This window comes from Schistocerca serialis, chromosome 5 (assembly GCF_023864345.2).
Source record: "Schistocerca serialis cubense isolate TAMUIC-IGC-003099 chromosome 5, iqSchSeri2.2, whole genome shotgun sequence".
Lineage (NCBI taxonomy): Eukaryota > Metazoa > Arthropoda > Insecta > Orthoptera > Acrididae > Schistocerca > Schistocerca serialis.
This window is the reverse complement of record NC_064642.1, coordinates 241,901,091-241,919,670: the sequence shown is the minus strand read 5'-3', so window position 1 is coordinate 241,919,670 and position 18,580 is coordinate 241,901,091. Positions and strand designations below refer to the sequence as shown.

At 43.6% G+C, this 18,580-nt stretch overlaps 1 non-coding gene across 1 annotated transcript; it reads right to left on the bottom strand.

The window, feature by feature from the left end:
• Nucleotides 1-344: 344 nt before the first annotated feature.
• On the bottom strand, nt 345-451 carry LOC126482866 (U6 spliceosomal RNA). The gene has a single exon (XR_007587711.1). It is a non-coding gene; the product is annotated as a U6 spliceosomal RNA (small nuclear RNA).
• Nucleotides 452-18,580: the final 18,129 nt, after the last annotated feature.

The window sequence follows — 18,580 nt, the reverse complement described above, 5'->3', positions numbered from 1 at the left end:
ATCGTTGTGTTTGATCGTTGCGGACGTCACGTGACATCCGTTCAAGTTCGTTTGTTAATCCTTCCACTCAGTTTTTTATTACAGAGGCCAACCAGCTCTCTGACCGAACACGCTGAGGTACCGTGCCGGCAGAAACGTGGTTCAAAATGGTTCAAATGGCTCTGAGAACTATGGGACTTAACATCTGAGGTTATCAGTCCCCTAGAACTTAGAACTACTTAAACCTAACTAACCTAAGGACATCACACACACCCATGCCCGAGGCAGGATTCGAACCTGCGACCGTAGCAGTCGCGCGGTTCCAGACTGAAGCGCGTAGAACCGCTCGGCCACAGCGGCCGGCCAAAAATGTGGAACGCTTCACGATTTTGCGTGTCATCCTTGCGCAGTGGCCATGCTAATCTTCTCTGTATCGTTCCAATTTTAGTATATGTACCGCCGAAGCGAGTACATTTTGTTTGTTTTCGTTCGTTGTATCTACTCGGGGCGGACGTCGTAAGACACCCGTTTAAGTTCGTCGATGATCCATTAGCTCAGTTTTTTATTACAGAGGGCAGCTAACCCCCTGACCGAACACGCTGAGTTACCGTGCCGGCGCATTTGAAAGGCCTGTTGCGAAAGAGTATCATTTTGCCACGTGCATACAATTCATCGGCCACCGTAAGTACTTTCAAAAACGATATTACATGAAATCTGAAGCTAGTACAGAAATTATGAAATTAAGATCTTGATCCAGGGGTTTATTAGCTTCCAGAAACAGAGTACTTCGTATTTGTAACTCAGAAAAGGATTTTTTCGTTTGCTAGTGTTATTGCCGGATCATGGAATAACAGTGCAGGCCAGCAGATGCTGTCTAACGTTTCGTAAGAAATTATGGTTCTTTGACAGGCACGTCACCGTTCTTGTAAACACGAACATCACGTTTAGAAATGAATTATTTCAGAGACACGTATCAAAGAGAAGAAATGTGAACTTATTACGTACTGGGGTACCTGCAATGGCATTCAAGAAACGCAACTTCTCCGTTTTCAATGAACAAAACGCTCAGCGTAAATACTTTCTAGAAAAACCTGAAATCGTAGTCATTAAATTATACTAATGGTTCCCTTTTTGTACCCGTGCCTCGGTGTGCAGAGTTTCAGATCAGGTACGTAGCCAGACAGAAAGTCTCAAACAAATTTCAGTAAATCTGTCTCTACGTGGAACGTAACAAAGGAAGTAACGTAAGGTTGCACGGTGGGGTCGTTGCAATTAACTGTATGTACAAATGATTTCTAGATAACATTAGCAGTTATCAGAAATTGTACGTGGACGATGGTGTACCAGCAGCCGTCAACAGAGTGTCTGCTACCTTGTGTTCCTGCCTTAGATATTAATGCGTTACCGTCCTTGAAGTTGAAACTGACTGGGTGTCCTGGAATTCTGCATGATTATTGGATGCCAGGATCAGCGTAATTTTAGCCATCGACCACAGAACTATGGGCTCTGAACAAAAACTAATCTTCACACAGTCCAAGTCGATTTTTAATTATACAGGGTGTCTAGTTCCGCTTAAATAAACTTCATTATACCAAAATTTCCATGGTTAAGTGGCTGTGTTGGCAGGATTGATAAATCAGTACCTCATACCAGGTGTCACTCGATTGTGTGAAAGTAATAAAGTTGTTTACTTTATAGCACTGAGGGACGCTTAGTATAAGCTATTATTTTGGAACCTCCCCCGGGCTCATCTGAAATCATGTACTGAAGCCAAAGAAAATATAAATCACGAGCTATCCAGACATGGTACCATGTGAGTCCGTAGAATAAAGGGGATACCTATATCAAGACGGTCAAATGGGTCTTTGAATCCTATTTCCCGCGTATACGAGACCCGTATTATAGGCATTGTTCTCTCACACTCGACTGAACGAAACGTAATATCGCCTGCCGCATCCCAAGCTCTATTTTATTTATTGAAGCAGCACGGATATTGGTCGTACGCAGTGTATTTCATCTGTTCGGCGAACGTCACGGGCCACAAACACCACATAAATCCCACCCCGTCACTGCTAGGCCATACTGTTGGTGCGCGCACAGACAGTTATCTGCAGCGCGTATGAATCACGCTGGCAGGTCCCTCCACGCGTCGCGCATACCGGCTGCCGTATCAGCAGTTGAGGACAGGGGCGGCCGGGATTCCGTGTCTGCCGTGGGCCGTTCCCGTCACACACAATTCTGCAGCGGAATGTGCAGTAGTCCCATTTCAACTTACAGGAATTTACACTTCCGTACTCCATCCAAACCCGTCTACGTAATCTGCAGAAATCGATAACTTATTGATAGCTTCCTATGGAATTTTCTATATTCTTGCTTTGTAGTTATGGAAGTGCGCTCACTTCGCAGTAAGGGAGCCTAAGTGGATGCCAGAAGTCGGATTTGGTGGTTTAATGGTAATGCGCATTCCTGGAAGCCAAGAGACTGCGTGTTTGCCGGCCGGGGTGGCCGAGCGCTTCTAGGCGCTTCAGTCTGGAACCGCGCGACCGCTACGGTCCCAGGTTCGAGTCCTGCCTCGGGCACGGGTGTGTGTGATGTCCATAGGTTAGTTAGGTTTAAGTAGTTCTAAGTTCTAGGGGACTGATGACCTCAGAAGTTAAGTCCCATCCATAGTGCTCAGAGCCATTTGAACCAACTGCGTGTTCGAATCCCGTCCTGAGAACGGAAATTTTCAGTCTGCTTTTAATATATCCTTCACCTCTCAACAATGTGAGGAGGCGCCATGGGATATGCGTGGTTCGCGTACCACGCTAAACTGTAGGTTCCCTTTCTGCTGTTGGATAACTAGGTTAGATTAGGAATACGTACGTCGTGGAACTGGCTCCACGTCAAAGACTTGCAAACGGCCACTGAGCTACACGTAATTCGTGGATTAAATTACATAGCCTATAAATATAGCCGTGAAACGTAACCTTCGGATTAGCTGACTGAGACGTCACATGGTATCATGGAAATCCGCCATCGAAAGTGCCGAAGTTGTTGTCCATTTCTTTTCAGTTTCTAAGTGTAATCTTGAATCGCTCTTTTTCTTTTCTTTTTTTTTCTAATCGTACTGTGGGAGAATCCTTGTGTAGCTACGGACAAGAGATCTGATAATGACTACCATACACTTCTAGAAGCTTAAACGCGGAATTCCTAGGTTAAGCCATTTCTAAGGGCACGATCCCGGAAACTTTGTGTCAACACCTGTACTCATACTGATGTAGATATCTAGTAAAACTGCCGCCTACGAACACAAGCGACATCGTTCCCCAAACTATATCTGGGTTCCGCGCTCTGGTATCATCAACATATTCCTCATCGCCATATCAACCACTTGACCACTACAGTGTAGAGCTTTACGTATCCAAGCCATGCTATTCCAGAATGTTTTCTAGTGTCATCCATGTCTATTCCAGTCTCCTGAAATCAAGCGAAGAACTTCCCTGAGCCATCAACCATCTGTCTCGGTGGCAACATGTCCCAGCGCCTCCGTTTCATTCTCATTACAGTCATAATTTCGTCTTCAAATTCAGTTTCCTGATTCATTTGTTTTGTTGTCTCTCCTACTAATTCGCAATAGCCTTTCTTCATTTCTGGCTCAGTGTCCTTCAGCTTTAGAATGGTATTCACACTGAAAGTCCAAACCTGCCTTCCATAAATCAAAATTGGCACCACATAATGACTGTCAACTTTCTGTTTCAGACACAACGGAAACTCAGTTTTGAAAACTCTACTCACAATCAGCTTAATGAATGCACGCCATGCTGCTTTTATTCTCTTGTTTGTTTATTTCTTTAGCTCTCCATTATGTCATTGTCTTCATCTGCCGTAAATACCACAAAATCATTTTTGTCTCGGTGGCTCCATTATTAGCGTGTACTATTTTCTCCTCTGAATGTTGGTTGTACATTGTTTTAGTGTTATTCTAATTAATTTTGCGTTCTAACTTCAAAGAAACTTCCATCCGCTATTACACTTGATCTGTACTCAATGCAAGCTGTGCAGTGTTGTCAGCAAATTTGTGGTGGTCCACATGTGTTCCATTGACATTCACTCCTCCTCTGTTTTCTCTCAGGACTTCTCAGAAAGGTATTGCTAATCCGGAATCTCATCGCAAATTGTGCACTGGAAGTAGGGCTGTCGGAAATGCTAGACGCGAGCCATAAGCTCTTTGATTTTATCGCAGCTGCTTCTCGAGATGCCGCGCGGGGTAGCCGAGTGGTCTAGGGCGCCTTGTCACGGTCTGAGAGGCTCCCTCCGTCGGACGTTCGAGTCCTCCCTCGGGCATGGGTGTGTGTTGTCCTTACCGTAAGTTACGATAAGTAGTGTGTGGTTCAAATGGCTCTGAGCACTATGGGACTTAACTTCTGAGGTCATCAGTCCCCTAGAACTTAGAACTACTTAAACCTAACTAACCTAAGGACATCACACACATCCATGCCCGAGGCAGGATTCGAACCTGCGACCGTAGCGGTCGCGCGGTTCCAGACGTAGCGCCTAGAACCGTTCGGCCACCCCGGCCGGCAGTAGTGTGTGAACTTAGGGATAGATGACCTCAGCAGTTTGGTCCCATAAGATCTTACCACAAATTACCAAAAATTTTTACTCCGCGACATGTGTGTGCGAGGACGTAATATGATCCCTGACTCCTCACTTGCAGCATCAACCGTTGAAGTTTAATGAACACTTAGGTGACTCCCTCGCGCTAATTGAACGATTCCGTGTCAAAACTCGCCGCTCTTCATCGAATCTTCTCTGTCTCCTCCATTAATTCCAGACCAATGAGCAACACCTGAGAATCGGTATAGCAACACCTATGCCCCACAAGCCACCTTACGGTGTGTGTCAGAACGTATTTTGTGTACCACTGTCAAGCCCCTCTTTCATAGTTTCCTGTTCCAGTCGCGAATTATTGGTGGGAAGAACGTGTGTTGGTAAGCCTCCTTGTGAGTTCGAATCTAATAATACGTTCTAGACCTTTTTCTCAAGCAATATACTTGCATACGTTGACTCTCTTAGAAACATACGCTATCGGAAGTGTAACAGTAAACCGCAACGCGCTGCAGAACGCCTTTCTTGCAGCGCCTACCCTAGAGTTGGCTGAAACCCTCCGAGATGCTATTGTGCTTACTAAATGAACCTGAAATGAGGTGACAAAAGTCATGATGTAGCGATATGTACATGTACACATGGCGGTAGCATCACGTACACAAGGTATAAAATGGAGATAGCATCGGATGAGCTGTCGTTGGTACTCAGGTGATTCATGTGAAAAGATTTCAGACGTGAATATCACCGCACGACGGCAATCAACAGATTTTGCAAGCGGATTGGTAGCTGAAGCAAGACGCATGGGACATCCCAGACATCCCATGTCGGAAATCGTTAGACAGTTCAGCATTCTGAGATCCAAAGTGTCAAGAGTGTGCCAAGATTGCAAATTACAGGCATAATCTCTGACCACGGACAATGCAGTAGCCGACGGCCTTCACTTAACGACCGAGAACAGGGGCGTTTGCGCAGAGTTGTCAGTGATGACAGACAAGCACCACTGCGTGAAATAATCGCAGAAAGCAATGTGCGACATATCTGTTAGGATAGTGCGGCGAAATTTGGGGTTAATGGGGTATGGCATCAGACAACCGACGCGAGTGCCTCTGCTGACAGCACATCGCATGCAGCGTCTCTCATGGGTTAGCAACGACATCGGTTGGACCCTAGACGACTGGAAAACTGTGACCTGGTCAGACGAGTTCCGAATTCTGCTGATAAGAGCTGATGGTAGGATTCGACCCCACGAAGCCGTGGACCCAAGTTGTCAACAAGGCACTGTGAAAGCCGGTGTCTCCATAATCGTACGGGATGTGTTTACATTGAATGGATTGCGTCCTTTGCAATTCGGCTACACGGAAACCATTTGCAGCCATTCGTTATCGCCATGTTCCCAAACAACGATGTGATTTTTATGGACGATAGTGCGCCATGTCACCGGGCCACAATTGTTCGCGATTGATTTGAAGAACATTCTGGACAATTCACGCGAATGGCCACCCAGATCGCCCGATATGTATCCCATCGAACATTTGTGAGACATGATCCAGAGGTCAGTTCGTGTACAGAGTCCTTCACTCGTGACAGCTTCGTAATTACGAACGACTATAGAGGCAGCATGGCTCAGTATTTCTGTAGGGGACATCCATCGACTTGTTGAGTCCATTCCACGTCAGGTTGCTGCACTACTCCGGGCAAAAGGAGGTCCGACACCATATGTATCCGATGACTTTGGTCAACCCAGTGTATAACGAAATGCGCTACAATTCTGTGCATCCCTTCTTTTTCCTCTATCAATCCTGTATGGTACGAATCCCAGACTGATGTGCAATATTCAAGTGCTGGTCGCACAATGGTTTTGTAATCTAACTCTTCCTGAGAACTCTTCCAGTGAATCTAGCTGGTATCTGCCTCACCTGAGATTAGTTTTTTGTTGTCGTTCGCCTTTAACTAGCTCCATATGCGTATTTCTAGATATTTTGCGAGTGTGACTGCTTCCACTGATCGTTCTGAAATCCGGTAATCATATAGTAATGGGCCTTTCTGCCTTTTTATACACAATACGTTACGTTTCCCCCCCCATGAACCATGGACCTTGCCGTTGGTGGGGAGGCTTGCGTGCCTCAGCGATACAGATAGCCGTACCGTAGGTGCAACCACAACGGAGGGGTATCTGTTGAGAGGCCAGACAAACGTGTGGTTCCTGAAGAGGGGCAGCAGCCTTTTCAGTAGTTGCAAGGGCAACAGTCTGGATGATTGACTGATCTGGCCTTGTAACACTAGCCAAAACGGCCTTGCTGTGCTGGTACTGCGAACGGCTGAAAGCAAGGGGAAACTACAGCCGTAATTTTTCCCGAGGGCATGCAGCTTTACTGTATGATTACATGATGATGGCATCCTCTTGGGTAAAATATTCCGGAGGTAAAATAGTCCCCCATTCGGATCTCCGGGCGGGGACTACTCAAGAGGATGTTGCTATCAGGAGAAAGAAAACTGGCGTTCTACGGATCGGAGCGTGGAATGTCAGATCCCTTAATCGGGCAGGTAGGTTAGAAAATTTAAAAAGGGAAATGGATAGGTTGAAGTTAGATATAGTGGGAATTAGTGAAGTTCGGTGGCAGGAGGAACAAGACTTCTGGTCAGGTGACTACAGGGTTATAAACACAAAATCAAATAGGGGTAATGCAGGAGTAGGTTTAATAATGAATAGGAAAATAGGAATGCGGGTAAGCTACTACAAACAGCATAGTGAACGCATTATTGTGGCCAAGATAGATACGAAGCCCACACCTACTACAGTAGTACAAGTTTATATGCCAACTAGCTCTGCAGATGACGAAGAAATTGAAGAAATGTATGATGAAATAAAAGAAATTGTTCAGATTGTGAAGGGAGACGAAAATTTAATAGTCATGGGTGACTGGAATTCGAGTGTAGGAAAAGGGAGAGAAGGAAACATAGTAGGTGAATATGGATTGGGGGACAGAAATGAAAGAGGAAGCCGCCTTGTAGAATTTTGCACAGAGCACAACATAATCATAACTAACACTTGGTTTAAGAATCATGACAGAAGGTTGTATACATGGAAGAACCCTGGAGATACTAAAAGGTATCAGATAGATTATATAATGGTAAGACAGAGATTTAGGAACCAGGTTTTAAATTGTAAGACATTTCCAGGGGCAGATGTGGACTCTGACCACAATCTATTGGTTATGACCTGTAGATTAAAACTGAAGAAACTGCAAAAAGGTGGGAATTCAAGGAGATGGGACCTGGATAAACTAAAAGAACCAGAGGTTGTACAGAGATTCAGGGATAGCATAAGGGAGCAATTGACAGGAATGGGGGAAATAAATACAGTAGAAGAAGAATGGGTAGCTTTGAGGGATGAAGTAGTGAAGGCAGCAGAGGATCAAGTAGGTAAAAAGACGAGGGCTAGTAGAAATCCTTGGGTAACAGAAGAAATACTGAATTTAATTGATGAAAGGAGAAAATATAAAAATGCAGTAAGTGAAACAGGCAAAAAGGAATACAAACGTCTCAAAAATGAGATCGACATGAAGTGCAAAATGGCTAAGCAGGGATGGCTAGAGGACAAATGTAAGGATGTAGAGGCCTATCTCACTAGGGGTAAGATAGATACCGCCTACAGGAAAATTAAAGAGACCTTTGGAGATAAGAGAACGACTTGTATGAATATCAAGAGCTCAGATGGAAACCCAGTTCTAAGCAAAGAAGGGAAAGCAGAAAGGTGGAAGGAGTATATAGAGGGTCTATACAAGGGCGATGTACTTGAGGACAATATTATGGAAATGGAAGAGGATGTAGATGAAGATGAAATGGGAGATATGATACTGCGTGAAGAGTTTGACAGAGCACTGAAAGACCTGAGTCGAAACAAGGCCCCCGGAGTAGACAATATCCCATTGGAACTACTGACGGCCGTGGGAGAGCCAGTCCTGACAAAACTCTACCATCTGGTGAGCAAGATGTATGAAACAGGCGAAATACCCTCAGACTTCAAGAAGAATATAATAATTCCAATCCCAAAGAAAGCAGGTGTTGACAGATGTGAAAATTACCGAACTATCAGCTTAATAAGTCACAGCTGCAAAATACTAACACGAATTCTTTACAGACGAATGGAAAAACTAGTAGAAGCCAACCTCGGGGAAGATCAGTTTGGATTCCGTAGAAACACTGGAACACGTGAGGCAATACTGACCTTACGACTTATCTTAGAAGAAAGATTAAGGAAAGGCAAACCTACGTTTCTAGCATTTGTAGACTTAGAGAAAGCTTTTGACAATGTTGACTGGAATACTCTCTTTCAAATTCTAAAGGTGGCAGGGGTAAAATACAGGGAGCGAAAGGCTATTTACAATTTGTACAGAAACCAGATGGCAGTTATAAGAGTCGAGGGACATGAAAGGGAAGCAGTGGTTGGGAAGGGAGTAAGACAGGGTTGTAGCCTCTCCCCGATGTTGTTCAATCTGTATATTGAGCAAGCAGTAAAGGAAACAAAAGAAAAATTAGGAGTAGGTATTAAAATTCATGGAGAAGAAATAAAAACTTTGAGGTTCGCCGATGACATTGTAATTCTGTCAGAGACAGCAAAGGACTTGGAAGAGCAGTTGAATGGAATGGACAGTGTCTTGAAAGGAAGATATAAGATGAACATCAACAAAAGCAAAACAAGGGTAATGGAATGTAGTCTAATTAAGTCAGGTGATGCTGAGGGAATTAGATTAGGAAATGAGGCACTTAAAGTAGTAAAGGAGTTTTGCTATTTGGGGAGCAAAATAACTGATGATGGTCGAAGTAGAGAGGATATAAAATGTAGACTGGCAATGGCAAGGAAAGCGTTTCTGAAGAAGAGAAATTTGTTAACATCCAGTATTGATTTAAGTGTCAGGAAGTCATTTCTGAAAGTATTCGTATGGAGTGTAGCCATGTATGGAAGTGAAACATGGACGATAAATAGTTTGGACAAGAAGAGAATAGAAGCTTTCGAAATGTGGTGCTACAGAAGAATGCTGAAGATTAGATGGGTAGATCACATAACTAATGAGGAAGTATTGAATAGGATTGGGGAGAAGAGAAGTTTGTGGCACAACTTGACCAGAAGAAGGGATCGGTTGGTAGGACATGTTCTGAGGCATCAAGGGATCACCAATTTAGTATTAGAGGGCAGCGTGGAGGGTAAAAATCGTAGGGGGAGACCAAGAGATGAATACACTAAGCAGATTCAGAAGGATGTAGGTTGCAGTAGGTACTGGGAGATGAAAAAGCTTGCACAGGATAGAGTAGCATGGAGAGCTGCATCAAACCAGTCTCAGGACTGAAGACCACAACAACAACAACGTTACGTTTGTTTATATTGAGGGATAACTGCCAATCTCTGCACCCATCTTCAAACCTCTACAGATCTTCCTGAATTTGGTACAATTTTGTAGCATCGCAACTTCTCTCTATACAACAGCACCATTCGCGAGAAACCTCACGGATCTCCTGACATTATCCATTAAGTCATATACGAGTATATATATTGTGAAACATTATGATCCTATAACTTTCCATTGGAGTACGCCCGTAGTTACTTTTACGTCTGAAGATTTCTCTCCGTGGAGAACGACTTGCTGTGTTCTCTTTCCTAGAACCAATCACACAGCTGGTCTGAAAGCGTGTACGCTCCTTTTTTGTTCCTTAGGCGCCAGTGCGGAACCATATCTAACGCCTTCCGGAAGTCAAGGAACACGGCATTCACCTCGACGCGGTACCTATTTCTTTCTTGGTCGCGTGGACGAACAGAGCGCGTTGTGTTTCACACGATCATTGTTCTCCGAACTCATTTCGATTCGATAAGGATAGAAACTGATGCAATGAATTAAAATTTGTGCCAAGGCCGGTACTTGAGCCCTTCTACATCTACGTGATTACTCTGCTATTCACAATAAAGTGCCTGGCAGAGGGTTCAATGAACCACCTTCAAGCTGTCTCTCTACCGTTCCACTCTCGAACGGTGCGCAGGAAAAACGAGCACTTTAATTTTTCTGTGTGAGCCCTGATTTATCTTATTTTATCGTGATGATAGTTTCTCCCTATGTAGGTGGGTGCCAACAGAATGTTTTCGCAATCGGAGGAGAAAACTGGTGATTGAAATTTCATGAGAAGATCCGATCGCAACGAAAAGAGCCTTTGTTTTAATGACTGCCACTCCAATTCACGCATCATGTCTGTGATACTATCTCCCCTATTCCGTGGTAATACAAAACGAGCTGCCCTTCTTTGTACTTTTTCGATGTCATCCGTCAGTCCCACCTGATGTGGATCCCACACCGCACAGCAATACTCCAGAATAGGGCGGACAAGCGTGATGTGAGCAGTCTCTTTAGTAGACCTGTTACACTTTCTAAGTGTTCTGCCAATGAATCGCAGACTTTGGTTTGCTCTACCCACAATATTATCTATGTGATCGTTCCAATTTAGGTTATTTGTAATTGTAATCCCTAAGTATTCAGTTGAATTTACAGCCTTCAGATTTGCGTGACTTATCTCGTAATCGAAATTTAGCTGATTTCTTTTAGTGCAAATGGTTCAAATGGCTCTGAGCACTATGGGACTTAACATCTGAGGTCATCAGTCCACTAGAACTTAGAACTACTTAAACCTAACTAACCTAAGGACATCACACCCATCCACGCCCGAGGCAGGAGTCGAACCTGCGACTGTAGCGGTCGCGTGGTTCCAGACTGAAGCGCCTAGAACTGCTCGGCCACACTAGCCGACGATTTCTTTTAGTACACATTTGAATAACTTCACACTTTTCTTTACTCAGGGTCAATTGCCACATTTCGCACCATACAGATATCTTATGTAAATCATTTTGCAAGTCGTTTTGATCATCTGATGACTTTACATGACGGTAAATGACAACATCATATGCAAACAATCTAAGACGGCTACTCAGATTGTCTCCTATGTCGTTAATATAGATCAGGAACAATAGAGGGCCTGTAACACTTCCTTGGGGAACGCCGGATATTACTTCTGTTTTACTCGATGACTTTCCGTCTGTTACTACGAACTGTGACCTTTTTGACAGGAAATCACGAATCCAGTTGCACAACTGAGGCGATACTCCGTAGGCACACCGTTTGGTTGGAAGACGCTTGTGAGGGACGGTGTGGAAAGACTTCTGGAAATCTAAAAATATGGAATCAATTTGACATCCCCTGTCGATAGCACACTTCATGAGTGTAAAGAGCTGGTTATGTTTCACAAGAACTATATTTTCTGAACCGTGCTGATTATGTGTCAATAAATCGTTTTCTTCGAGGTACTTCATAATGTTCGAATACGGTATGTGTTCCAAAACCCTACTGCAAATTGACGTTAGCGATATAGGACTGTAATTCAGCGGATTACTCCTACTTCCATTTTTGGGTATTGGTGTGGCTTGAGCAATTTTCCAGTCTTTAGGTACGAATCTTTCTGTGAGCGAGTGGTTGTATATAATTGCTAAATATGGAGCTATTTTATCAGCATACTCTGAGAGCAACCTGACTGGTGTACAATCTGGACCGGAGGCCTTGCCTTTATTGATTTATGCTGCTTCGTAACTCCGAGGATATGTACTTCTATGTTTCTCATCTTGGCAGTTGCTCTTGATTGGAATTCAGGACTATTTACTTCGTCTTCTTTGGTGATGGATTTTCTGAAAACCGTGTTTAATAATTCTGCTTTAGTGGCACTATCATCAGTGACTTCACCGTTGTTATCGCGCAGTGAAGGTACTGATTGCGTGTTGCCACTGGTGTGCTTTATGTATGACCAGAATCTCTTTGGGTTTTCTGCCAGATTTCGAGACAGAATTTCTTTGTGGAAATTATTAAAAGCATCTCGCGTTGAAGTACGCGCCATATTTCTAACTTCTGTAAAACTTTGCCAATCTTGGGGATTTTGCGTTCTTTTAGATTTGGCAAGCTTTTTTCGTTGCTTCTGCACAACGATCTGACTCGTTTTGTGTACCATGGGGGATCAGTGCCATCACTTATTAATTTATGTAGTATATATCTCTCAATTGCTGTCGATACTATCTCTTTGAAAAAATTCCACAACTTTTCTACACTCACATGATCAGATCGGAAGGAGTGAAGACTGTCTCTTAAAAATGCGTTAAGAGAATTTTTATCAGCTTTTTCAAGTAGATATACTTTGCGTTTCTTTTTGATGGCTGTAGGTGTTACGATATTCAGCCTAGCAGCAACTGCCTTGTGGTCGCTAATCCCTGTATTCGCCACAATACGCACTATTTGTCCAGGATCATTTGTTGCTAAATGGTCAAGTATGCTTTCGCAACCATTTACGCCTCGAGTGGGCTCATGAATTCCGTATCATGCAGATGTGCTATCCACTACACCACATCTAGCATTATATCTAACACACCGTCAAGAAATACCCTAGTCAATGCCCTCCATAACACATCAGCCCATCTTGATTTTCCCCTTCTTAAATCGTCAGTATTACTGAGGTTCTCGGATACTGGAATAGCAGCCCAGCTTTGTATGTAATGGGGAAATTCTGCCTGTACGTCAGGTTTAGGTGATCTGCTGATGGCGGCCGCGGTGGTCTAGCGGTTCTAGACGCGCAGTCCTGAACCGCGCGACTACTACGGTCGCTGGTTCGAATCCTGCCTCGTTCATGGATGTGTGTCATGTCCTTAGGTTAGTTAGGTTTAAGTAGTTCTAAGTTATAGGGGACTGATGACCTCAGATGTTAAGTCCCACAGTGCTCAGAGCCATTTGAACCATTTTGATCTGCTGATCTGATGTATTTACATTTTCCTGGAGACATATTGAGCCTCAGCTTTATCTTCGATAAGGATAGAAGAAGTACAGCCGGCGGCGATGGCCGAGCGGTTCTAGGCGCTTCAGTCCGGAACCGCGCTGCTGCTACAGTCGCAGGTTCGAATCCTGCCTCGGGCATGGATGTGTGTGATGTCCTTAGGTTAATTAGGTTTAAGTAGTTTTAAGTTTTAGGGGACTGATGACCTCAGATGTTAAGTCGCATAGTGCTCAGAGCCATTTGAACCATCTGAAGATGTACTGGTAAGATTTCTCCATTAAGTACAAAGCTGGGGTGTTATTCCAACATCAGATCATCAGCAATACTGACGATTTAAGAAAGGGGAAATCAAGATGGGCTGAAGTTCGTGCTAGGGAGGGCAAATCCATGCAGCTGTGTTAGCCATAATGCCAGTGTAGTGGGTATCACTTTTGCCTGGCAAGCCCAAGACGCAGATTCAAGTCCTGGCCTTGGCACAAAATTTAATTCATTACTTCAGCTTCTATCGTTACGAAGATAAAGTTGAAATTCAATATATATTCAGGAAAATGCAATTACATCATTTTGATTCGTACAGTGGAGACTTTCGGTCTCCACAAATATCATAATACGCAAGCATAAAAGGAGTTTCACAGAACGATGTCAGAGATACAACTTTGTGCGGCTCATTGACGATCCTGCATAAATCGGGAATAACCTGCGATTTTTCAGATCGCTAGCAACGCTTCACTTCTCTAGCTACCTACCATACAGTGCTGTTGAACGAGGAGGAAGTTCTTCCACACATTCAGTGTGGAATCACATTGGCTCCCCAATGAGGTCCAACGGCTTTTTCTCTGGTGAGCGATTTCAGTATCTCATACTAGTTTCACTATTGATCTTTCGTACGTTCGTGCGACGATTTGAACCACAGCATAATCCTCGTGCGTGAAACAGTTTTGGAAATAGGCCTTAAGTATTTCGGCCGTCGCTCTGTCATACTCCTTTTCAATGCCGCTTAGGTCACAGAGTGTCTTGACAAATGGCTTCCATCTGTTTACCAATTCTTAGGATTTACTATCTGGTCGGGAGCTAGACTCTCCCTTTCGAATTTGTTGAACGTTTGACGAATGGCTCTCTTATTTTAGTTCTGGTTTCGTTCAGTTTTTGTTTGTCTGTGAGGTTTTGGCTACGAGTAGTTCTCTTTGCTTTATAACGTGGCTGTTGGACCACGGCGGGTCTTTCCCATCCCTCAGAGCTTTCCTCGGCAAATACCTGTCTAAGACGAATTGTTCAATACTCTTGAGCCTAGTCCATTGATGCTCAACATTTTCTGCCCTTGAGGTGAATTTTTCATGTTGATTGCTCAAGTAATCTGACCAGTTTTCTTTTTTGTCGTTCTTGCTAAGCAGAAAAATCTCCCTACCTTTCTTTACATTTCTATTTACAGCCATATTCAGTACTACTACTATAATGGTCGTATGCTCACCGATTCTCTGTTCTACACTGGTCAGAAAGATTCGAGTCTATTTGTAACCACGAGATCCAGTCTGTTGCCTCCACAAGCAGTTCTCCGACTGGGTGCTTAAGGTAATTTTCGGGTATGGCATTTGGAAGAATATCACATGCTACCCCACCCCTACTATATACCTTCATCACTTGAGTCTCCCAGTCTGTAGCAGGTAAGTTGAAAACTCCACTTAATACTATATCCTCACCAGGAAATTTAAGCGAAAACTTCTCCAAGTTTTCCATCAAATATTCCACTGCTACTGCTCCTTACGTAGGGGGTCTATAAAAGCATCTGATGTCCATGTTTAACACTTCTTTAACGGTAAATGAAACAACAAATTGTTTCTTTTCATGTCAATAACAATCATGGTAAAGCCTGAACTAAAATGTTCGCTTCTTTAACGGTTATGTTCACCCACAGCATTTCGCATTCGGAATCTGTACTAATGTCACTAGATATTTGCCGCTATGAACACGCCTCCACCATCGGCGGTGTGACCTACTTTAGATATACATTCCAATTATCACCTGGCTCCAGGAAAATTTCTGCCCCTAATACTATGTGAGCTTTGTTACCGCTTATAAGCGAGAGTAGTTCTGGGACCTTTCCGAAGGCCCTCTCGAAGTTAGCTAATATTATATTAACCTTTTGATTCTCCGGTCTGTCGCGACGAATACTACTCTTTTTAATTAATGGGGAAGGTATTCTTCCATGTTTGAAATTAATACGTGTTGTTTCGGGCCTGTGAAGGTATTTCTGTATCCTAGAGAATCCACATGTGCACACGCATGTAGGACGAGTATTTTCAAACAACTTCTTTCGCAGAGAAATTGAAATTCTTTGGATTCCTAAAGTGAATCTCAATTTGACAAATGCTTTTTTTAAAGACTAGGTATGTGTATCCGTTCAGTTTTAGATCAGACCTTTAGATCAGACCGGACGAATACTCATCTCTCTCTTAAGCGTTCGACCCAGAGGTTGGTTTGCAGCGGTATGCCATTCCACTCTTTTGCTGCCTTTCTCTTCATTTCCGCGTATGTAGTGCATCTGACATCATTCACAATCTGCTGCGTGCATTACATCTTTTGTCGTCCCCGGTGGTTTCTTCCCTCAACATCTCATTCTATTATTGTTCCAATGATGTTGTAGTGTCCTAAAATCTGTGCTACGATTTTATCTCTTCTCATAAAGATGTGCCTCCACAGAGAACTAGTCTCCTGTACTCTTCATTGGTCCCTCCAGCCGATCTTCATCCTCCTTCTGTAGCACCAAGTCTCCAGGGCTTCTAGCCGTCTTGTCCCTTGTTTTCCCATTGTCCAAGTTTCTCACCCGTTTAGGGCCAAACTTCAAAGAAATGCTTTCAAGAGCCGTTTTCTTATTTCCAGACTGATGCTCTTGCTGGTAAGTTCTTCCTCAAATTAAACGCAGTTTTGACCTGCTGTTCTCTGCTCCCAATTTCTTTCCGGCTTCTATCATTGCTTCTAATCCTACTTCCCAAATAGGTAAATTCCTCTATCACTTATAGCCCTCTGTTCTAATTCTTATTCTAAAACGTTCACATTCTTCTTCAGTACTGCATACCATCACTTTAGTCTTTCACTTGTTTATTCTCATACCATACTGATTACAGAACTCTCTTTCCATTGTACTGAGAACCTTCTCGAAATCTTCTTTCTTCTCCGTAACCGCAGCAATATCACTTCCGTCATGCGGCATGTCTATCTCCCACCCATTAATTTTGACACCCACCTCAGTAGTTTCATGAACTTGGTCTATAGCGTCCTAGATGTAAACACTGAATATAAGAGGAGAGAGAGTATATTCTTGTCTCGCGCCTTTTCTAATTTTTGCTTCTTGTTGCTGATGAAAATTCCTAATCGCAGTCACTTCGTTCTTATAGAACATGATTATCATCCGCAAGTCGTTGTAGTTTAGACTGGCTTCCTTCTTCGCTCTAGACGTGCAAAATACCCGCCCGAATGTAGTTGGGTGGAGGCATTTCCCAAAGGCAGCCTTCTGAGTCGTGATATGTGCAGAAGCCAGAAGCTATTGGGACGTGAGGTCCGTGTATTGAGAAAGCAGACCTTGCTAACCGTGACCCTGGTTGCCGTCTCTTTCACGGCCGTTTCGAGCTGCACGTACTAAAGCGAATTTCGCCGTATCCTATCCCCCTGGCCCGCTCTCCCTGTCCTTGTGAAGGTGGCGCGCCGGCCTGGAATTTCATCCCCGTGGGAATGCCAGGTCTGGAGTGGTGTCGTGTGATCTCGGCCTTGGCTGGCTGGAGGCGGCCAGATCACGGAACGGCGGTGGTCAGAACTCAGAGCCCTCTTGTGGTCCTGGCTGCGCCGGCCGAGCGCCGTTTAATCTGGTTCCTTTGGCGTTTCTGCTAAATGTCACGCAGTGTTCTTCTGCGTGCCATATGTTGTAAGTAGGCTGTTTATGTTTTCTCTATGTAAGTAGGCTGTTTATGTTTTCTTATTGGCAACGTTACGTAGCGCTCAATATGAAAATCACTGGCTGTGCTGTGTGCAGTCTGTGGCTGCTTTGCATTGTTGTAATACTCGCCATTGTAGTGTTAGGCAGCTGGCTGTGAACAGCGCGTAGCGTTGCGCAGTTGGAGGTGAGCCGCCAGCAGTGGTGGATGTGGGGAGAGAGATGGCGGAGTTTTGTAATTTGTCATGAACTGCTATATTTATATATGATGATATCAAGGTAAATACATTGTTTGTTCTCTATTAATATCTTTGATTTGCTAACTATCCCTATCAGTAGTTAGTGCCTTCCATAGTTTGAATCTTTTATTTAGCTGGCAGTAGTGGCGCTCGCTGTATTGCAGTAGCTTGAGCAGCGAAGATTTTTGTGAGGTAAGTGATTTGTGAAAGGTATAGTATAATGTTAGTCAGGGCCATTCTTTTGTAGGGAATTTTAAAAGTCAGATTGCGTTGCGCTAACAAAATATTGTGTGTCAGTTTAAGCACAGTCATGTATAATTGTTGAAAGGGGATGTTTCAATGTTACCACACACTGTGTGTCTGACAGGTCTTGCGATGCACTTACATGAAAATACAATTCTCTCTTACACTCGTTTTGATTTTGTCTCTCAATATTAATCGGTGAAATCGAAAATTGGAGTACCGATTTTTAATATTAATCATACAAGGATGCCATTTAAATTTATGTAATTCGAAAGGTACTTTGTCATAGACGTGCAACAAAAACAAAATCATGTGGTTACGTAACTGTTAAGAGGTAAAAGGAAGCAGACATACACACATGTGAAACGTTTGTCTCTTACACTACTGCTAACTTCTACCCCGCGTACCGATGATGTGCTATGGTAGAAATGACACACGAAAGTAGCAACGTTTCGTGAAATGGCATCCTAGGGGAATTTACATTTCAATGTTACTCAGTTCATCTGCAGTAACGCGCCTATCGGGCAGCTACAATACCACAACCGCAAAATGGTTGATGATGTCGGCAGTGGAAAACAAAACTTCGTAGTAACAAAGCCTTCAAAAAAATGGTTCAAATGGTTATGAGCACTATGGGACTTAACAGCTGTGGTCATCAGTCCCCTAGAACTTAGAACTACTTAAACCTAACTAACCTAAGGACATCACACACATCCATGCCCGAGGCAGGATTCGAACCTGCGACCGTAGCAGT